Source organism: Papaver somniferum, chromosome 9, assembly GCF_003573695.1.
Source record: "Papaver somniferum cultivar HN1 chromosome 9, ASM357369v1, whole genome shotgun sequence".
NCBI lineage: Eukaryota > Viridiplantae > Streptophyta > Magnoliopsida > Ranunculales > Papaveraceae > Papaver > Papaver somniferum.
Genome location: NC_039366.1, coordinates 68,850,164 through 68,871,557, shown reverse-complemented (window position 1 = coordinate 68,871,557; position 21,394 = coordinate 68,850,164). Strand labels below are relative to the sequence as shown.

At 36.7% G+C, this 21,394-nt stretch overlaps 3 non-coding genes and 1 pseudogene across 3 annotated transcripts; all 4 read left to right on the top strand.

The window, feature by feature from the left end:
- Positions 1–3,798: 3,798 nt before the first annotated feature.
- Positions 3,799–14,913, top strand: LOC113312093 (annotated as a pseudogene).
- Positions 5,866–5,984, top strand: LOC113314568. The gene has a single exon (XR_003342469.1). It is a non-coding gene; the product is annotated as a 5S ribosomal RNA (ribosomal RNA).
- LOC113314680 lies at positions 6,352–6,470 on the top strand. The gene has a single exon (XR_003342559.1). It is a non-coding gene; the product is annotated as a 5S ribosomal RNA (ribosomal RNA).
- LOC113314467 lies at positions 6,841–6,959 on the top strand. The gene has a single exon (XR_003342415.1). It is a non-coding gene; the product is annotated as a 5S ribosomal RNA (ribosomal RNA).
- Positions 14,914–21,394: the final 6,481 nt, after the last annotated feature.

The window sequence follows — 21,394 nt, the reverse complement described above, 5'->3', positions numbered from 1 at the left end:
TTTTCTCTCAGATTTTTTTTCATCACTGTAATTAATTATCGATTCGTGAAAATTCGATCGTCGGTTAAATTGAACTATATAATGGATCGACAAAGAAAAAAGCAAACGTCAGGTGTTCTAAATCCTCTTCCAATCCATGAATTAAAGAAGAAGAACCAATTGAAGATGAAGGTGTAAAAACTATAATTGAACCGGAAATTGAATCGGAAATTCAACCATTTGAAGCTCCAAATACTAAAATGAGGATAATAAGGTATTCCCTACAAACCCAGTCTTTTATTTGTTGTTTTTCATGGATTGAATGGGTTAAATTGCTAAAAGCTTAGGGTTTTTGACGGTTACAGTAGCTGGTTCGGCTGATAATTGAGTTGAGTTTTGAGCCGAACTGTTCTTAAAATTTCTCCCTGAAAGTGTCTATGAACAGTTCGGCTAAACCGTAAATGTCAATTTCTAGCCGAACCCCACAATGTGTATTGAATACGTCCCAGAACAGTGCCAGGTTCGTCTAATACCTTGCAAACCTTCCCGGCCGAACCTGAGAAGTGAAATTTACCCCAGGTGGTTGTCAGGTTCGGCTGACTCGATTAGATCACTTTCAATCCGAACCTCTCTCTGTAAACACTTCGAAAATATTGATTTGCAGGCTCTAGGTTCGGCTAGCTCGTGTTATTGAGTTATCAGACGAACCTTCTCTTTGCACACTCAAGTTTTTCGATCTTTTTTTGTCCATAACTTTTTCGTCCGATGTCGGAATGACCTCATTCTTTTTGCGTTGTTTTTGTCTTTTCATTCTCTTGAAGTTGAAGATAAGATCTAATTGATTTTAATGAGTTTAATATGGACCTTGGTATTCTCCATATTTATTAGTCTTGCACGTGAAATCCAATATAATAACTTGTGGGAAGCATAGAGCCAATTGGGTGCATTCCGGGTGGGCAAGGAAAAGGTGTGTGACTACGCTCACAAATCATTTCAAACCGATCCCATCGGCTTTGTTGTCCTTTAACTAGTACACTAGAAAGGGAATATAATAACAAGGTTCGGCGCATTCGATAATCACATTATGTGCCGAACTATAAACATTTACAGGTTTCGGCTTATACAATATCCTCAATATTTGTCGAACCACGAACAATATTTTAACCCAAAAATTAACAAATTCATGTTCGGCTCAGACGATAATCATATTATGTGCCGAACCTTGAACATAAGAGGTTTCGGCTTATACGATATCCTCAATATGTGCCGAACCACGAACAATATTTTAACCCAAAAATTTACAAATTCATGTTCGGCTCAGACTATAATCATATTATGTGCCGAACCTTAAACATAAGAGGTTTCGGCGGATACGATATTCTCCATATGTGCCGAACCAGTAACAATATTTCAACCCGGAAATTAAAAAATTATGTTCGGCACATACGATTTTGGATATGTAAGCCGAATTAGTAATGATTCTATTCCGGGCTACTCAGGATGTTGTTCGGCTTACTATGAAACTTTCATATAAGCCGAACTAATGTCTAGCAAAAGGGTTGGAATTGGAAATTATAGGTTCGGCGCATGCAGTAAACAAATTCAGTAAGCCGAACCGTTCATCAATTGGTAGATTCGGCTCATAGATGTGAGCCGAACCTCAACCTGTTTCGCCGAACCATGATTCATAATCTAAGAAATCAGCCATTTGAGAATCATAGGTGTAGTTGATGTGTATTTTCCTAGGTTTTTTAGATAATATATGACCCTCCTCATCCTCCATTGAATCAAGAATTAGAATTTTCTCACTTTCTCCTTCTCTTTCTCTCCTTCTTAACCAAACCAAAACTTTGATTTTTTTTTCCTCAAATTTTTCATCTAAACAACTCTTATAATTCTAAAAATTATTTTAATCACTAAACAAAATATTTAATCACTAATCAAGATTATTAACACTAATACGTAAAGGGCATATTTGCCATTAAAAAGATTTTGGGTTAAGGGGTTATCTGATTTTGCTATTCAACAATCTTTTTTGTCTTCAATCAGTATGCCTTGAAAGATTTTGATATGCCCAATATTATGGTTCTTGGAAAAGTGTTATGATAATTCGGTCACATGGTTAGCAAGTCCCATGCCTTGACTAAGATTGCAAGCAAATGGTTCCCCACAAATAATTGGCTGCAAAGAGCTCCAATCTTCGGAATGCAGTCAAAAACTCGATCTAAAGAGATGGAAACACGCTGTAATTATACAACCTGGTTAGTGAGTCGAGTACAATACAATATTAGAAGGCATATCAACATCTTTTCTAGCTCCCAGTTAAGAATTATACAACCTAGTTCAGTTTCCACCAACATTCCGGTTTGTAATATCTTCTTCTTCTTTATTTCTATTATGTTCTGTTAGGGACAAACAACCGAAATTGTCCTCCAATAGCAGAAATCTTTCGTCCAAACACTTTCCTCCTGTCCATATATTACGGATTTTCTCATCAATCAGTTTGCAAACGCAGTACATGCAAATCCCAAGGGAGACCAATCTGACTGAAAACTCAAATCCTATCATTTTATTCACAGGTGTATGTGCCTAAAACAAGACATTAAAGCGAATTAAGAATTCTACAACCTAATTCAGTTTCCACCAACATTTCGATTTATAATTTCTTCTTGTTCCTTTTTTTTAATCCTTAATATATAGAAAAGGTAAATGCCGAAGCATATATAGTGATCAAATGAAGTATACGAGCGTTTTTTCTGTTTGATCGATGTCTTACAAGACCGTTGTTAGTCACTTTATTTTATAGTACGAAGTTGTTAAATTACAGCTGTTACCTCACAATGGATTCATTTGGGTACCCTAAATTAGGTATGACAAGCAAATTGAACAAAACACATATGAACCTCAAACTACATCAAAACATAGAATTGTCCAGTTGCATTAGAATTTTGTGAGCAGCATCCAACAAGCATATTCATTGGCATTATGGTTCAACTCAACTATTGCATCATCCAGCTAGCATTCTAGCTCACGCCAAAGAAATTAAACTTACTGTATGCTAAAATGAGAATTTAACAAAATTAAACATTATGGAGAATTGGAGATGGTATAATATCGTGTTCTAATAAACGTGTCTTCGTTTGCTTGTTCTTATCCCAGGGGATATCTCCCCCTCTTTAATGCTAGCAAGATAAATCAAAATTCCTTGCCCATTTTTGGTTCACCTAATGGAATTTGGTTAATCAAACGGATTTTTGGTTCACCAAACGGCATAGGACCAAAATGCTTAACGGAATAGGGATCATTTCGTCAACAAATCTCAATATGAACTGAAATGCATAACTGAATACGGACTTAAAAATAATAATATGTGAAATCTTTTATTTACGGGAATGTCATTTTTATAAAAATGATGATAAATATTTTAAAACTTCATATCTTCCAAATGGTACGTCGAATTTTTGTGAATTTTATATATTTGGAAAGCTCTTTGAATCACCTACGCAAGGAGTATAAACAACTATATCAAATTTTTACTTTTTAATATATTTGTAATTCTCCAAAAAAAATAGCTATAATTTAAAGGTAAATTGAAAGAGCCTATACACTTTTTACATGTTGCCTATATGATGCTCAAATACTTCATTGATATACTATAAAATTGCTTATAGATTTTAGTTTGGGACACAAAAGATTGCCTATGTTTCATTAAAAGTGATATTCTCATTTCTTTCATTTTTACCTAATAATAAACCAAATTGAAAAATAAAATGAAAGTACTACTTTTTCAAAAATGGAAGGAAAAATTAAGAAAAAGTAATGTTGCCGACGTGCATCGCACGTGCTCACTACTTGTTAGGTGTAACGAAAGAAATGAATACTGAAATTGCATGCATTCGTTTTGGGAACGTTCATGTAATTCCCGTGACTTCTCCGGAACTTGCTCGAGAATTCTTGAAAACGCAAGATGCGGTATTTGCGTCAAGGCCTAAAACAATGGCTACTGAGTGTAGGAGTCGTGGGTTCTTAACTGTTATTGTCACGTGATAGACGCATTTATGTGTCTATTTTGTTCTCAATATTCTGTATTGTTAGTCTCGATTAAGTACTTATTGTGTTATTTTGTGTTTTTGTAGATGTTTTTAGAGAAATAAGCCTTTGCGGCGAAATGAGCTCAAAAAAGTGATGATTTACACCCCGGAGAAAAGTACTAAAGGCACCCCAGAAATGCACCGGAAGCGTCCCAGAAATGTATCGGAGGAACCCAGAAAAATTACTATTTCCACCCCAAAATTACTATTTCCACCCCAATTGCTAAAGGGACACCCGTACAGGATTAGGGGGAGGACACTTTTCTTCTCATAATTCAAATTTCATTTTTGGCGGGAAAATATATTCTCTCTCTGGCAGATTTTCAATCAACAAAATGAAGGTGTTGTGGTGCGATTCAATGGCTAAAAATTGGTAGGAAGATGTGATATAGCTTAAGGAATACAGTATGTGTGTCAGAATCGATCGAATTTGGCTAGAATCGGCTAAACAAGTCATCATCAGAGAACATGGCAGTCACGGGTTTGAGAGGATTTTTTGAGGGATTCGGACGTGTTATGATGATGCATGGAGGACTCTAGCACACTTTTGGACCGTGTAGAAGCTAAATAAGGGAGTATCAGAGGCTGTTTACGCGTGGAGAATCATTTCAGGGAAGAAAATATTCGGAAAATATTTTCTTTAAACACCGAGTAATGAAGATTATATGGAGTAATTGAGGGAGATTCAACGAGCTGTAGGTGTATAAATATGTTCCCTGGGAGTACTAGAGAGGCTGTCGAGAGTTGGGAGAAGAGAGGAGAGCCACAGACGCAGAAATCAAGAGTTGATCAAACTCTGCTGCTGCTGCTGCTGCTGCTGATGAAGAACACCAAGAACACGAAGAACGGACTCGCAGTAGCAGTCGTTTATCAACAGTGGAAATGACTCAGTCCGTTGGTCGTAGGTGTGGGTCGTAGCGTTTCAGCGACAACAGCACCTCAGCTTTGTCGTTCAATTTGGACGCCTTCTGTGGGTCGCAGAATTCTGTTTTAGAACATTTACTTATCTTTATCTTTATTGTAAACATCAATTGAGCTTAATAAAATATTTTGAGAGGTTTTCCAACATGATGAGTTAATTCCCTCGTAACCAAGGCAATGGAGGAAGCTATTCACGCAACATAAATGGGTAACTATTTCATTTAATTATATAATTCACCTAATCGCTGCTTTTGCAGAGTTTTAAATTGTTTGAATGATTGTCTTAATTATTTGTTATTCAGTTTGATAGGTTATGCTTGGTTTAATCTCTTGATAATCTATGCTTAAGGTTTACAAATAATGTTTGAGAATTTGTATGATTGATAGTGAATTAAAGATAAAAGAGGACTTAAGAATTGAATAGAGTTTTGAAATATTTATCATTCAATCTTGCGTAGTAGTGGAATCTAGTGTCTTGGTTACCTCTCGCCCAAAATTGTTAATATTTTGTATATATATTTTTATAAGTCTAAAAAAATCCTTTACCTTCACAAGTCTTAGAGTTCGAACCTTTATTACTACAACCCATGAAAAATCTTTAATCAGTGATATATGGGAGGGCGTCTGCCCTAATTGGGTGAAAATCCAAAAACCGTGCACTTATTTGGATATTTTAATATTTTTTAACTAAAAAACTATTAAAACGAGATTGGTAGTTCAAAATAACCGCGTCAAGCGTTCTCCTCGTCATAAGGTTTCCAGCGAGTCATCACTTGCCCGGATCGGACTTGCCACGAGGAAGTAACGGGCGTTAGATGGATCGAGCCAATACATTGGAGACGTGTTAAGTAGTAAAATTGGTGAGAAACTTTCAGCAATCGATCATACCAGCACTAATGCACCAGAACCCATCAGAACTCTGCAGTTAAGCGTGCTTGGGCGAGAGTAGTACTAAGATGGGTGACCTCTTGGGAAGTCCTCGTGTTGATTGCCTTTTTTATTTATTTTTACTTTTTTTTTCGCCGGTTATTCTTATGAAGGCTAGTGACTAGTTAGAAAGCGGGTTGCACGAGATAAGATGGATTTTTTATCTCGTGATATATGGGAGGGCGTCTGCCCTAAGGTGAAAATCCAAAAATCGTGCATTTATTTGGATATTTTAATATTTTTTAACTAAAAAACTATTAAAACGAGATTAGTAGTTCAAAATAACCGCGTCAAGCGTTCTCCTCGTCATAAGGTTTCCAGCGAGTCATCACTTGCCCGGATCGGACTTGCCACGAGGAAGTAACGGGCGTTAGATGGGTCGAGCCAATACATTGGAGACGTGTTAAGTAGTAAAATTGGTGAGAAACTTTTAGCAATCGATCATACCAGCACTAATGCACCAGAACCCATCAGAACTCTGCAGTTAAGCGTGCTTGGGCGAGAGTAGTACTAAGATGGGTGACCTCTTGGGAAGTCCTTGTGTTGATTGCCTTTTTTATTTATTTTTACTTTTTTTTTCGCCGGTTATTCTTATGAAGGCTAGTGACTAGTTAGAAAGCGGGTTGCACGAGATAAGATGGATTTTTTATCTCGTGATATATGGGAGGGCGTCTGCCCTAATTTGGTGAAAATCCAAAAATCGTGCACTTATTTGGATATTTTAATATTTTTTAACTAAAAAACTATTAAAACGAGATTAGTAGTTCAAAATAACCGCGTCAAGCGTTCTCCTCGTCATAAGGTTTCCAGGGAGTCATCACTTGCCCGGATCGGACTTGCCACGAGGAAGTAACGGGCGTTAGATGGGTCGAGCCAATACATTGGAGACGTGTTAAGTAGTAAAATTGGTGAGAAACTTTCAGCAATCGATCATACCAGCACTAATGCACCAGAACCCATCAGAACTCTGCAGTTAAGCGTGCTTGGGCGAGAGTAGTACTAAGATGGGTGACCTCTTGGGAAGTCCTCGTGTTGATTGCCTTTTTTATTTATTTTTACTTTTTTTTTCGCCGGTTATTCTTATGAAGGCTAGTGACTAGTTAGAAAGCGGGTTGCACGAGATAGAAAGCGGGTTGCACGAGATAAGATGGATTTTTTATCTCGTGATTGATAGACGCATTTATGTGTCTATTTTGTTCTCAATATTCTGTATTGTTAGACTCGATTAAGTACTTATTGTGTTATTTTGTGTTTTTGTAGATGTTTTTAGAGAAATAAGCCTTTGCGGCGAAATGAGCTCAAAAAAGGGATGATTTACACCCCGGAGAAAAGTACTAAAGGCACCCCAGAAATGCACCGGAAGCGTCCCAGAAATGTACCGGAGGAACCCAGAAAAATTACTATTTCCACCCCAAAATTACTATTTCCACCCCAATTGCTAAAGGGACACCCGTACAGGATTAGGGGGAGGACACTTTTCTTCTCATAATTCAAATTTCATTTTTGGCGGGAAAATATATTCTCTCTCTGGCAGATTTTCAATCAACAAAATGAAGGTGTTGTGGTGCGATTCAATGGCTAAAAATTGGTAGGAAGATGTGATATAGCTTAAGGAATACAGTATGTGTGTCAGAATCGATCGAATTTGGCTAGAATCGGATAAACAAGTCATCATCAGAGAACATGGCAGTCACGGGTTTGAGAGGATTTTTTGAGGGATTCGGACGTGTTATGATGATGCATGGAGGACTCTAGCACACTTTTGGACCGTGTAGAAGCTAAATAAGGGAGTATCAGAGGCTGTTTACGCGTGGAGAATCATTTCAGGGAAGAAAATATTCGGAAAATATTTTCTTTAAACACCGAGTAATGAAGATTATATGGAGTAATTGAGGGAGATTCAACGAGCTGTAGGTGTATAAATATGTTCCCTGGGAGTACTAGAGAGGCTGTCGAGAGTTGGGAGAAGAGAGGAGAGCCACAGACGCAGAAATCAAGAGTTGATCAAACTCTGCTGCTGCTGCTGCTGCTGATGAAGAACACCAAGAACACGAAGAACGGACTCGCAGCAGCAGTCGTTTATCAACAGTGAAAATGACTCACATCCGTGGGTCGTAGATGTGGGTCGTATCATTTCAGCGACAACAGCACCTCAGCTTTGTCGTTCATTTTGGACGCCTTCTGTGGGTCGCAGAATCCTGTTTTAGAACATTTACTTATCTTTCTCTTTATTGTAAACATCAATTGAGCTTAATAAAATATTTTGAGAGGTTTTCCAACATGATGAGTTAATTCCCTCGTAACCAAGGCAATGGAGGAAGCTATTCACGCAACATAAATTGGTAACTATTTCATTTAATTATATAATTCACCTAATCGCTGCTTTTGCAGAGTTTTAAATTGTTTGAATGATTGTCTTAATTATTTGTTATTCAGTTTGATAGGTTATTCTTGGTTTAATCTCTTGATAATCTATGCTTAAGGTTTACAAATAATGTTTGAGAATTTGTATGATTGATAGTGAATTAAAGATAAAAGAGGACTTAAGAATTGAATAGAGTTTTGAAATATTTATCATTCAATCTTGCGTAGTAGTGGAATCTAGTGTCTTGGTTACCTCTCGCCCAAAATTGTTAATATTTTGTATATATATTTTTATAAGTCTAAAAAAATCCTTTACCTTCACAAGTCTTAGAGTTCGAACCTTTATTACTACAACCCCCATTAAATCTTTAATCATTTTGGCGCCGCCGACGCGGATTTGTGCTTAGGTAGATTTTTTTTTTTTTTAGGTTTACTATTTTTTTTTAGAATTATTTGTTCCTTTTTACTTTGTCTTTTTGTCTTTGATTTACAGGTTCGAAGTGGAGCACTAAGGACTTGGAGAGGAAAAAGCTTAAAGCGAAAAGCGAAAAGAGAAGAAAAAAGGACAATTTTAGGATTTAATTTTTAATTTTTTTTTTTAGAGTGTGTGAGGAAAACTGTAATTTTTTTTATTTTGGACTTTCTTTTTTATTTGGACTTTATTCTGGACTTTGGACATTATTTTTAAAACCCTACGGAAGGGTTATAAATTAAAAAAAAAAAAATTAAATACAAACTGTTTGCAGGGAAGGACGACGATTACTATATCGTCTCGGCCCCTCGGGTTCGCACACGACATAGGAGTCGTGGCCCGAGTCGACGACAACGGTTCATCGCCCGTCTGGTACGGGAGGTAAGTCCAATCGAAACACCCGCGAATCTCCTGCAAGCGGGTTACTGTCTGCCTTAAGGTGATAATTGTTTGAGGACGAACCGGACTGTCTTTATTTTCCTAGTAAAGGGCAAGGCCTGGCCTAAACAAGATAAGGGTTCGGATTTCATCACCGTTCTCTTCTTGCCCGCCTTAGGAAAACGAAACCGAACGCGAACCTAAGCTTTAAAATTTGGAATAGAACGAGACCGATAGGGTAACGAGCTTAATAGGAAACTCGTTCGAAAAATATTGGTTGCTCTTTAAGCAAACTCCAAAGTTCATGATGGTTTCTGTGAGTTGAATGCGTGACTGCGCCGCCTTGTGATAGCGGTGAGGCCTTGGGTATCAAAGCTCCACTGAGCTTCCCTCGCCTCAATTCAACTTACTTTGACTCGGATTGATTCCAGAGGGGTTTGCTCAAATTGCAACGAATTCCCTTTCGAAAGATAGAAGCTGGTCTAGAAACAATCTAAGTGGAGCCATCATGCTTTTTGTTTGCTAGAAATCTTTAGGTTTGTTTTGGTGGAGTCGAGTCGGCCTTGTTTGTGATTGTGTAGAATTCCCCTGCAATTAAGAATGTCGAGCTGGTATGATAGAAGCCAATACAATGAATATCGACCCGAATTTGAATATGGACATCATCAGTTTTATTACCATGGTGGGAATAGTGGTTGGGAACGCCAAACTCTTCAAGGTTATGGTTCATACCATGGTGAGCCCAATCACTATCCCCACAACCATCAGTCATACGAGAAAAATTCTGATAATTCCTCTTTACTTGAGTCGACACGTAAGTTAGCTGAGACAACACGTAAGTTCGCTGAAATGAATAACTTAGTTATGGACGAAAATAATGCAATGAGTGAACTTTCTTTACCTGGTTTCCTAGATTACGTCAGGAATTCATGTGAGTCGGCCCAAAAGCTTTTGTTAGAGACCCAGAATAGAACTTCTCTAAAAGATCTAAATTTCCAAAATAGTGTTTCCAATTTTACCCTTGATGTCAATAGTGAATATATGCCTAATTTAGATGACGAGGTTAGAATAAAAGACACTACTTATTTAGATAAGGTTCAATCATTTTCGTACTATGATGATGAGGATAGCAGTGATGAAGAATCTGAAATTTGTAGGCATAGTGATCAGGAGTCTAGTAATCCAATTGAGTTGTATAGTGATTATATTATTTCTAGTTCAAATCCAAATAATTTTTATGATTATTCACCTATTCAAAAGGACGAGGATTTGATTAGGGATACCACCGTTTTAGACGACGTAGTATTTCCTGTTTACGAAGCCGATAGTGGTTTAGAGGAACGGGTTCATTTCGAAAATACTGTTTTAGGGTCTAGCGACTTAGAAACAATAGTCTTGGAAGAAAAAGATAGACCCGCAGAGATGAGTAAAGATGCACTACCTGATAATAACTTAGAAGAATCTCTTGAATATTTTAAGGACTCTGAAGATACGGAAATTCAAGAAATAATTAGAGGTCTATCTAGAGACACTGAAAACTCTAAGTTTGGGGGTGATTATCACTTCCCTAGTGCCTTACCTTTAACTCTCAGAAAGTTACTACACTTAGGACTTGATATCTGTGCCTCGACCATTTTACAAGATTACCTTCATACTCGTTTTCCCGAGCCTAATGATGTCCATGAAGGAGTTCAGTCGTTAGAAACCCATCCTCTGGTTGATGTGGTTTGCCCAGGCTATGATCCCCAGATTGACTTTGTTTTCCCACCAAATAGTTTTCTTCCAACTGTGGGAACGTTTATATTCCAAATGTGTCGAATATTAAGTTGTGAGACTAGACCTAAATGCTTTAGGAAATTAGAATCGACACATTTGCTTAAGAATGACCACTACTCTCATTGTGGTCAAATTTGTAAGTCAAATCTTATTGGCTTAGAGGATCCTCAGTTATTTAGGTTATTATCGTGCGCTTCTAAGATCATATTTGAGTTTTTCCAGACTCTAGGACCTAATAATTTGGATCCAACCTATGAGGAAATGCATCCGAGGAAAATATTTTATTTAGACCCTTTCATAGAACCTGAACCTGAACCACAATTAGATATAAATATCTTAATCAGGAAACTAGATAAGGGCATGTTATTCTTGTTCACTTTCTTGGGTTATTGTAGTTTCCTTTGGTCAGATCTTTTTCGTTTTAAAGACCCACAGTTATTTCGACTGTTACTTTATGGTTCGAGTTGACTAATCCTTTCCTAAGTCTGGCTGAAGACTTTAAACTTAGCACTTCTTGGGAGGTAACCCAATATTCTTGCGACACGGTAATATCCTTCCTTATCTCTTTTGCTTCAAGTGGTAACAGTTTCTCCTTGTTCATGCTTTTAGTTTCATCTTTAGAACATTGAGGACAATGTTAGATTTAAGTTTGGGGGTATGGGAGAAACTTTTTAGTTGCATAATAAATAAACTCCAGAGCCTAGAAATTTACGCCTATTAAGGATAGCACTAACCAATCTAAGTGGATGGAAACATTTTTGTTTTAGGAGTTGAGGAACCAATCTGACTAGATGGAAACATCTATAGAGTCTATTCATAAAAGCACAGAGCTCAGGTGTTAGAAATAACATGATAGTTTCGCCATATCTTGTCGAGTCCTTTTCACTTTCTATTTTTAGTTTTCGTTTATTTCAAGTGATTTGGTGGGGCACACGATTCAAGTTGTTACCTTTGCTAGGGTGAAATAGAGTGACTGAGTTACCTTTTCAAAAAAAAAAAAAAAATTATTATTAGACCGGACCAGTTAGACCAATCGGAATAAGTATTAACACTTGGATAGCAATATGCGTGTGTTCTCCCTGTTTCCGTCGCCTAAGCAAGCGTGGAATGCAGGACCCGTGGGAACTATCGTGTAATCTGCTGACAAGAAGCATGCGCTTGGATCCAAAAGATCTATTCATGCTGTTAAGTTAAAAAAAAAAAAAAAAAATGGTTATTGTTATGTGTAGTCAACTGCTGGTTCCCTTGTATTTGCCAGTTTGTTGATCTAAATTTAAGTTATTGACCACTGGTTCCCTTGTATATGCCAGTGTGTTAATATTAGTCAGACAGGTATCTCAGTCATTTAGGTTAGGTTCATCTTGGCAGAGGCCTTCAGACAGATATGGGAAACACCGTTCACTTTTCAACCATCTACATTTTTCTTTTTCCATCTTCTTAATCTTTTCATGTGATTAGTCTGACTCCGAGTATGATGTCCATCGTGAAACTATCTTAGTAGAGCTCTGTCACTTATATGAATTTTAGTATGCTTGAGTGCAAACTCGTGTACACCAATTGGAATTTCGCATCAGGGTTCTTCCTCTTAGAGTCAATAATTGTATGCCAACCAAGGAGGTTTTTTAGTGCTTTCCAAGGTTCTGCGTAGATAGCTAGGGTCTGGAGTATTGGTTTTTGTGGGTACACCTCTGATAAACCCACCCGAGATTAACTCGGTCACTTTTCAAGAATAAATTTTGCTCGAGGACTAGCAAATAATAAGTTTGGGGGTATTTGATAGACGCATTTATGTGTCTATTTTGTTCTCAATATTCTGTATTGTTAGACTCGATTAAGTACTTATTGTGTTATTTTGTGTTTTTGTAGATGTTTTTAGAGAAATAAGCCTTTGCGGCGAAATGAGCTCAAAAAAGTGATGATTTACACCCCGGAGAAAAGTACTAAAGGCACCCCAGAAATGCACCGGAAGCGTCCCAGAAATGTACCGGAGGAACCCAGAAAAATTACTATTTCCACCCCAAAATTACTATTTCCACCCCAATTGCTAAAGGGACACCCGTACAGGATTAGGGGGAGGACACTTTTCTTCTCATAATTCAAATTTCATTTTTGGCGGGAAAATATATTCTCTCTCTGGCAGATTTTAAATCAACAAAATGAAGGTGTTGTGGTGCGATTCAATGGCTAAAAATTGGTAGGAAGATGTGATATAGCTTAAGAGATACAGTATGGGTGTCAGAATCGATCTAATTTGGCTAGAATCGGCTAAACAAGTCATCATCAGAGAACATGGCAGTCACGGGTTTGAGAGGATTTTTTGAGGGATTCGGACGTGTTATGATGATGCATGGAGGACTCTAGCACACTTTTGGACCGTGTAGAAGCTAAATAAGGGAGTATCAGAGGCTGTTTACGCGTGGAGAATCATTTCAGGGAAGAAAATATTCGGAAAATATTTTCTTTAAACACCGAGTAATGAAGATTATATGGAGTAATTGAGGGAGATTCAACGAGCTGTAGGTGTATAAATATGTTCCCTGGGAGTACTAGAGAGGCTGTCGAGAGTTGGGAGAAGAGAGGAGAGCCACAGACGCAGAAATCAAGAGTTGATCAAACTCTGCTGCTGCTGCTGCTGATGAAGAACACCAAAAACACGAAGAACGCACTCGCAGTAGCAGTCGTTTATCAACAGTGGAAATGACTGTCCGTGGGTCGTAGGTGTGGGTCGTAGCATTTCAGCGACAACAGCACCTCAGCTTTGTCGTTCATTTTGGACGCCTTCTGTGGGTCGCAGAATCCTGTTTTAGAACATTTACTTATCTTTCTCTTTATTGTAAACATCAATTGAGCTTAATAAAATATTTTGAGAGGTTTTCCAACATGATGAGTTAATTCCCTCGTAACCAAGGCAATGGAGGAAGCTATTCACGCAACATAAATGGGTAACTATTTCATTTAATTATATAATTCACCTAATCGCTGCTTTTGCAGAGTTTTAAATTGTTTGAATGATTGTCTTAATTATTTGTTATTCAGTTTGATAGGTTATGCTTGGTTTAATCTCTTGATAATCTATGCTTAAGGTTTACAAATAATATTTGAGAATTTGTATGATTGATAGTGAATTAAAGATAAAAGAGGACTTAAGAATTGAATAGAGTTTTGAAATATTTATCATTCAATCTTGCGTAGTAGTGGAATATAGTGTCTTGGTTACCTCTCGCCCAAAATTGTTAATATTTTGTATATATATTTTTATAAGTCTAAAAAAATCCTTTACCTTCACAAGTCTTAGAGTTCGAACCTTTATTACTACAACCCCCATTAAATCTTTAATCATCACGCCATGGGGAGACCAATGGAAGAAAATGAGAAGAGTTGTGACTTCCGAAATGGTCAATCATGCGAGGCTGAAATGGCTTCTGGAAAAGAGAAATGAAGAAGCTTAACAGACTCGTATTTTATTTACACAATCAGTGCAATAAAAACTCCTTGAATGGAGGTGAAGTCTCCAATTTAAGATTACTAACTAGGCAATTCTGTGGGAATGTGATGAGAAAAATGATTTTCAACAAAAGGTATTTCGGCAAAGGAAGAAAAGATGGAGGACCTGGTACTGAAGAGATAGAACATGTTAGTTCAGCCTTTAAAGTCCTGGATTATTTTTATGCTCTTGGTATACAAGATTATTTGCCTTACTTGAGATGGTTAGATTTAGAAGGTCACGAAAAGATTGTCAAGAGAGCAATGAAGGTTATGAATAAGTATCATGATCCAATTATTGAAGAACGGATACGAACAATGGAGCAATGGAACTATGAAGAACAAAGTTCCTCAAGATTTTTCATATGTACTTATGATGTGGATCTCACCGAGCAGGAACTGCGATTCATATCGTTTACTACTGGACAACGAGGATGTGTTGGTGGTGCACTTCGGACCGCAATTACTATCATGTTATTAGCTAGACTTATTCAAGGGTTCGACTGGAGTGCTCCTCCATGAGAATCGATGATAGATCTCTCTGAATCGGTTAATCATCTATTTTTGGCTAAGTCATTATTTGTTCATGCCAAACGAAGGTTGCCTTTACATGTATACCCGGAGTAATGAAATTATGTTGGTACTAGCCAATGTAGTCAATATCGGCCGAGATGGCCGAGATTTCGCCGGAAATTCCACTTTTCGGCTCTCGAGGTAGTAGAATGCTTAATTCCGCCGAGACAGAATTTGGCCGGAATTGGACAGAATCGTCAGGAGTTTTTGGTTGAATCTCGGGTGTCTCGGCAGGAATTGGCAGGAATTAGCCGAAAACTTGGTTGAAGTTTTTGAAACACAAAATTGGTTAAAAAGACCAAAATCAACAATTCCTGGGTGAAATGGACAGTTAGATTTTGATACTGTTTAAATGGACAAAAATGTAAAGATAGACAGGATGTAACCAGTTTCATCGTGCCCATTTTCAAATATTTTTTCTTATTTTTAATTTACACAGGATGTATCCAGTTTCATCCTTGCTATTTTTTAAATTTAAGTTAGGATAAATCCAGTTTCATCCTTGCAATTTTTTTTGGCCATTTCACCCAAACTATTTTTTACTCGTCCATTTGAACCGTGATTTAAAAATATTTGGACAAATGACCCATTTTCCGTTTTTGAAATTTGTATGGATCTAGAGTTTTCTATTATTATATGAAGATTTACTTATATTTTAATAAATTGGTGATATTTACATACAATTATGTGTGAAAACGTTTGAATAATGCTTGATATACATACTATATGTATAAAATTGGAAACAAATTTTCTGTAGTTATTCCGAGATTTCACCGAGAATCTCCCCGAAATAAAGTTTCCCAGTATCTCGGTCCCAACCGAGATGAACCGAAATCCGGAATAATCTACATTGGTACTAGCATGTGTCTTAACTACTTTATGGATGGAAAATGTTTTCTTATAGGTTGTTCTTATTTCATTTAGTCTTCAATTAAATAGAGATATTTGATTCTACTAACGAAATTCTTTCTTTATTTCTTTCATCTGTATATAGAAGAAATTTTACTTGTATCCAATGATTTACAATATAGAAGAGTATAGTAAGAAAAAACAACACAAAATTGGTTAAAAAGATCGAAATCAACAATTCCTGGGTGAAATTGACAGTTAGATTTTGATACTGTTTAAATGGACAAAAATGTAAAAATAGGCAGGATGTAACCAGTTTCATCGTGCCCATTTTCAAATATTTTTTCTTATTTTTAATTTACACAGGATGTATCCAGTTTCATCCTTGCTATTTTTTAAATTTAAGCTAGGATGAAACCAGTTTCATCCTTACTATTTTCTTTTTGGCCATTTCACCCAAACTATGTTTTACTCGTCCATTTGAACCGTGATTTAAAAATATTTGGACAAATGACCCATTTTCCGGAAAAAAAAAACACGTCTCGCATGACATTTTTCACTTGCATTATGCTTGTGTGAGCAGTATCCTTCGATCCTATTCATTGGCATCATGGTTAACTCAATTTTTATTCACCTTGTCCCTGTAGAACATATCGATTTTCCTTACCCGGAATTTTCTTTTGCCTTATTATAAGTCAAATTGTTGGATAATATCTTCGTTACTGATTCTCCAATAATACAACTCGTGTACTATCCACCGATACGTTACAACTCATGTATTATCCACTGATCTGTTACAACTCTTTGTAACATGGTTTTCATTTATGTATTACATTTCGTAATACCAACAACAAAACAAGAAAAGAATGATAGAAAAAGATTATCAATCACAAAACTTAAACAAACTTACTTTGGTGCATTGAGGCGAGTAATCTCTTTACTTAAGACATTTAATGTCATGTTCTTTATTTTGTTATAACGTATGGCATATGTCTCCAGCATTCAACAATACCTTTGGTTGTTCTCGTAGCACTCGAGGATCGCCAAACATCAAACGCGAAAGATGTAGCACAAACTCTTCTTTGACTCTTGAAGACAACATGCAAACTCTAAAATTTCTAGTACTAGTTTATTACCCTAACAAACATTCATGCAATGGAGAATGTGTGGGGTTTATATAGTTTCAAGGAGACTCTTGGAGATATCCTTTCACCAAGAGTCACATCCCTTGGGATAAGACATTATATGTTGAAAAGGCATAAGTGAGTGGACACACTAATTCATATTTCTATTCAAAATTTCCAACACAAACCGATTGCAAGAACTCAGTAATCAAAGGCTCAATTACATTCTTTGTGAAATTCGAATGTAGCTGACCCTCCTGATTCGATGTTGCTATTGCACATTGGTTTGTATCTTTGTGGTTTTCAAATCGCTCGAATCACTAATTTACCTTCTTAACTAATTACGAATTCTGCAAAAATGGTGATGCGGGTAGCAAGATCTGGAAACATGAAAATAATAGAAACTGGTTTTGTGCAACAAAACATTCAAATGAAAAAGGATTTTACATTCAAATAGTCATTACGAGACCTAATCCAAAAGACTATCATGTCTCTTTCTACATCCCTTTTGGTGATTATTTTGATGGATGGTTTTCTGTTGCAAATCCTTTTGACTCCGTTATTAATTTTTCCACTTCCATTGCAAATCTTATCTTCTCTCATCCACCCTCTACACATTCTTTTCAATCCATCTTAAAAAAGCGGGGGTATAACAACCACGCCCAATAATTCGTTCGAAAATCTGTATGGACTAAATTCCAATGTAATTCCGATAGCACCAACTTAAAAGGGAGACTCGATCAAGAATTAAATCAAAGAGTGTATATCTCTTTCTCAATACAATCAGCAAATCAAACAAATAGAAATCTGCGAGCCTGATTGATATGAGAAATAACTTGGACGGTACCAAAGACCAATGTCCAAGTGTCAATCAAGTTCTATCTAATAAACAAGGTCATATTTATCAACTTATTGAACTACGCACAACCTGTGATATTTCAATTATATAAACAAATATAATGCGGAAAAGAAATAACACAAACATCAGAAATTTTGTTAATGAGGAAACCGCAAACGCAAAAAAACCAAGGGACCTAGTCCAGATTGAACACCACATTATATTAAGCCTCTACAGACTCTATCTTACTACAAGTTAACTTCGAACTGGAATGTAGTTGAGCCATAACCAAGTCTCACACCGATTAAGGTACAGTCGCGTTCCTTACGCCTCTAGAACCACACCGGATTCTGTGTACTTCATTCCCTTAGATGATCTCACCCACAACTAAGAGTTGCTATGACCCAAAGTCGAAGACTTATAAACAAAATTTTCTTCCACAGATATGTCAATTCTTTATTCGGTTTTTGTTCCGTCTTTTGATAAAATCAAGGTGAACACGAACCAATCGATAATCCGGTCTTATACTCCCGAAAAGTAGCCTAGAAATATCAATCACCTCACAATAACCCAACTGATGAACATAAAAAGTTATTGTGGAATCACAAGAGTCTGAGACGAAGAACTATTGTGATTACTTTTTATATCTTACCTATCGGAGATAAATCTTGAGTAAATATTAGAGAAGATAAAACTCAATACGATAGAACAAGTAAGATCAGAATACGCAACTACACAGAAAATAGTTAGATCTGGCTTCACGAATCCCAATGAAGTCTTCAAGTCGTTAACCTATAATGGTTTTAGGAAAAACCTAGGTTAAAGGAGAATCTACTCTAGTACGCAACTAGGAACACACATAAGTGTGGGGATTAGGTTTTCCCATTGCTAGAGTTCTCCCTTATATAGTCTTTCAAATCAGGGTTGCTTTCAATCAAAGCTAGGATAGCTTAGCAACAAAGCATTCAATATTCATCGTTAGATGAAAACCTGATTTAAGATTCAAGCTAACTAAATCCGCTTAAAAATAAAGAAATCAATCTCCACCGTTAGATGGTCTTAGCTTGTTACACACAAACGAAATATACCTTCATTTAAATATGGGTTACCGTACCTAAACGTGTATACTGAGTTGTCTCAATAATAGTTAACCGAAGTTAGCCATATGAACACTTTTTTCTTAGCCGTATTCATCTAACACTTTGATAAGCACGAAAGTGCGACGTATTTTCACCCATAAATACATTAGTTGGGACTCTTTTTATCACTAATAAACTTGTTTTAGTTGTTTTTGGAAGAATAAGCTCTTGTGGAGAATTGGCTCGAAAAACTGTTATTTGCACCCGGAGGACACATCTTATTCGGACTCTCGATGTAGGTTAAGGGGCACCTCAATTACTAAGGGGCGTTCAGTTGCTAAGGGCCACCTTCCTTACTATTTACACCCCATAAGACAAGTGCTAAAGGGACACCCATACAGGATTAAGGGGGAGTTCATCTTCAACAATTCAAATTTCAGTTTTGGCGGGAATTTTTGGCAGCAGCGAACCAGATTAGGGTTCTTTTGGAGAAAATTTAATTAGATTCAATGGCTGAAACTTCATGGGATGACTGGATTAAACTCAACAGGGCTGGTAATGGTCTTCTTTTGGACCAGAATTGGCTAAAATAGTGGATTTAATGATTCAACAGATTCTCGGGTTTATCTTCCGGCGAAAACCCTGTTAACAATTTGGACAAGTTTGAGTAAGACTCGAGCGCTGGATTTGGTTGCTTCGGGCCTGTTTGGACAAAACATGGATGGTATATGTGATGGTTTTGATTCAGTTGGGATGGATACTCAAATTCGAACAAAACAGAGAGAGTTCAAACAAATTGGTTTCTGCGGTATTCCCTGGATTTGGTTTGCATAGGTTCTACATGGAATCAGTTGCTGATTTGGTTTGCTATTATCCTGTTGCACTAAAACAGGACCGGTAAGTGACATGGAATCGAAAAAAAAAAAAGATATCGTGTCCACACGATACAACAGGGAAGGAAAGAATATCGAGTATTATTGGATTATATTTCATTACGAAAGGATTTCGATATATCTTAAACAAGGAAAGATATCTTGAGCCAACTCAGTCAACAACGCACGAAGAGTATTCCCATTCCAAACTCCATCTGACAGGGTGTGAGATATTCCCGTGTTTACTGTGTAAATGGCCTGTGACTGCTCGTGTTTTACTCACTCTGTGACTTATTGGAGTTTGTTTTCTGCGAGAATAATTCGTGTAGGAGATATTTGACAGCAGCAGAAGACGTGCAGAAGTAAAGAAGGAAAGAAAATCTCAAGTTTTTCCAAGAGAAATAATGAGAACATATTTGCATTTAATCGGAGGATTTGAAGGTGTTATGAGTATAAATAGGCTTCACAGGATTCGTAGAAGTAACATCGAGAGTTTGGGGCAGAGACTGAGCGTAAAATAGGAGGTTGCAGAGTGAATCATTACCTGCAGGAAGAATAAGCCACGAAGAAAATAAGACTGCAAACTGCAGTCGTTATTTCTAGTGTCTTATTTTTCCAACATCCTAGTGTCTTGAATTTTGTAATAGTCCATTGTAACAAGTAGCTTCAGTTTGCAACAAATATTGTAACAGTGATTTCTATAACGCATATACAGCGTTCCAGATTCATTGTTTTATTAATAAAAACTCCATCTGAGCTATAAATCATATTTTTTGAGTGTGTTTTTATCATGAGAAGCTAGACCCCAACACTGGGTCGACGGAGGAAGTCGGACTTCATACATGGGTGAATTTGTTTTATTTTCTATTGACTTTTGCACTTAATTAAAATAGAATTATGATTTGAAAAAATTAGTTATTATTTTGTTAGATAGGTCATGCTTGCTTAGATGTTTGATGTCCCATGCTTACAATTTATAACTAATGTTTGGAGAATCAACCTTGGCAAGAATAAGAGTCGATGTTGTTTTATTTGTTGAGCGATAATTGTTTGAGAATGAATAATTGAACCTATTGATATGAGTTTGGCCGAATCCTAGACCCAGTAACTCTCTATTTTATTCCTTTAAAATTAATCTTAACAAGTCTTAGAGTTCGAATCCTATTTACTAAAAAAGACAAAAGACAAGCAAAAATCTGAATCATTTTGGCGCCGCCGAGGCGGATTTGTTTTTAGATTAATTTTTAGGTTTTTTTTTATTATTTTGTACAGTATTTTAATTTAATTTTAGATTTTTTTTTCCTTTTTATGCGTTTCTTTTTGTATTTGTTTTCAGGGACTTTTTGAGGATGATGACTTCTTCTGAGGAGACGTCATCTACGATGACGCTGGCGGAATATATGCGTAGAAATTCAAATTATCAGGAAACCTCATCTGCGATGACGCTTGGTGAATACATGCATAGGCAACGGTATGGAGTTTTTGATCCACATGCGGTAAGTGAAGAATCTCCTTTAGAGATATACGAGAAGTATTATAAACACACACCACCTAGTTTGGAACAAAGATTAAGAGTTCTTAAATGTCAAAGATTATTTGCTGATGATGATGATGAATCATATAGTGACTCTCTGTCCCATACTGAATATATAGATGACCTTGTGGATG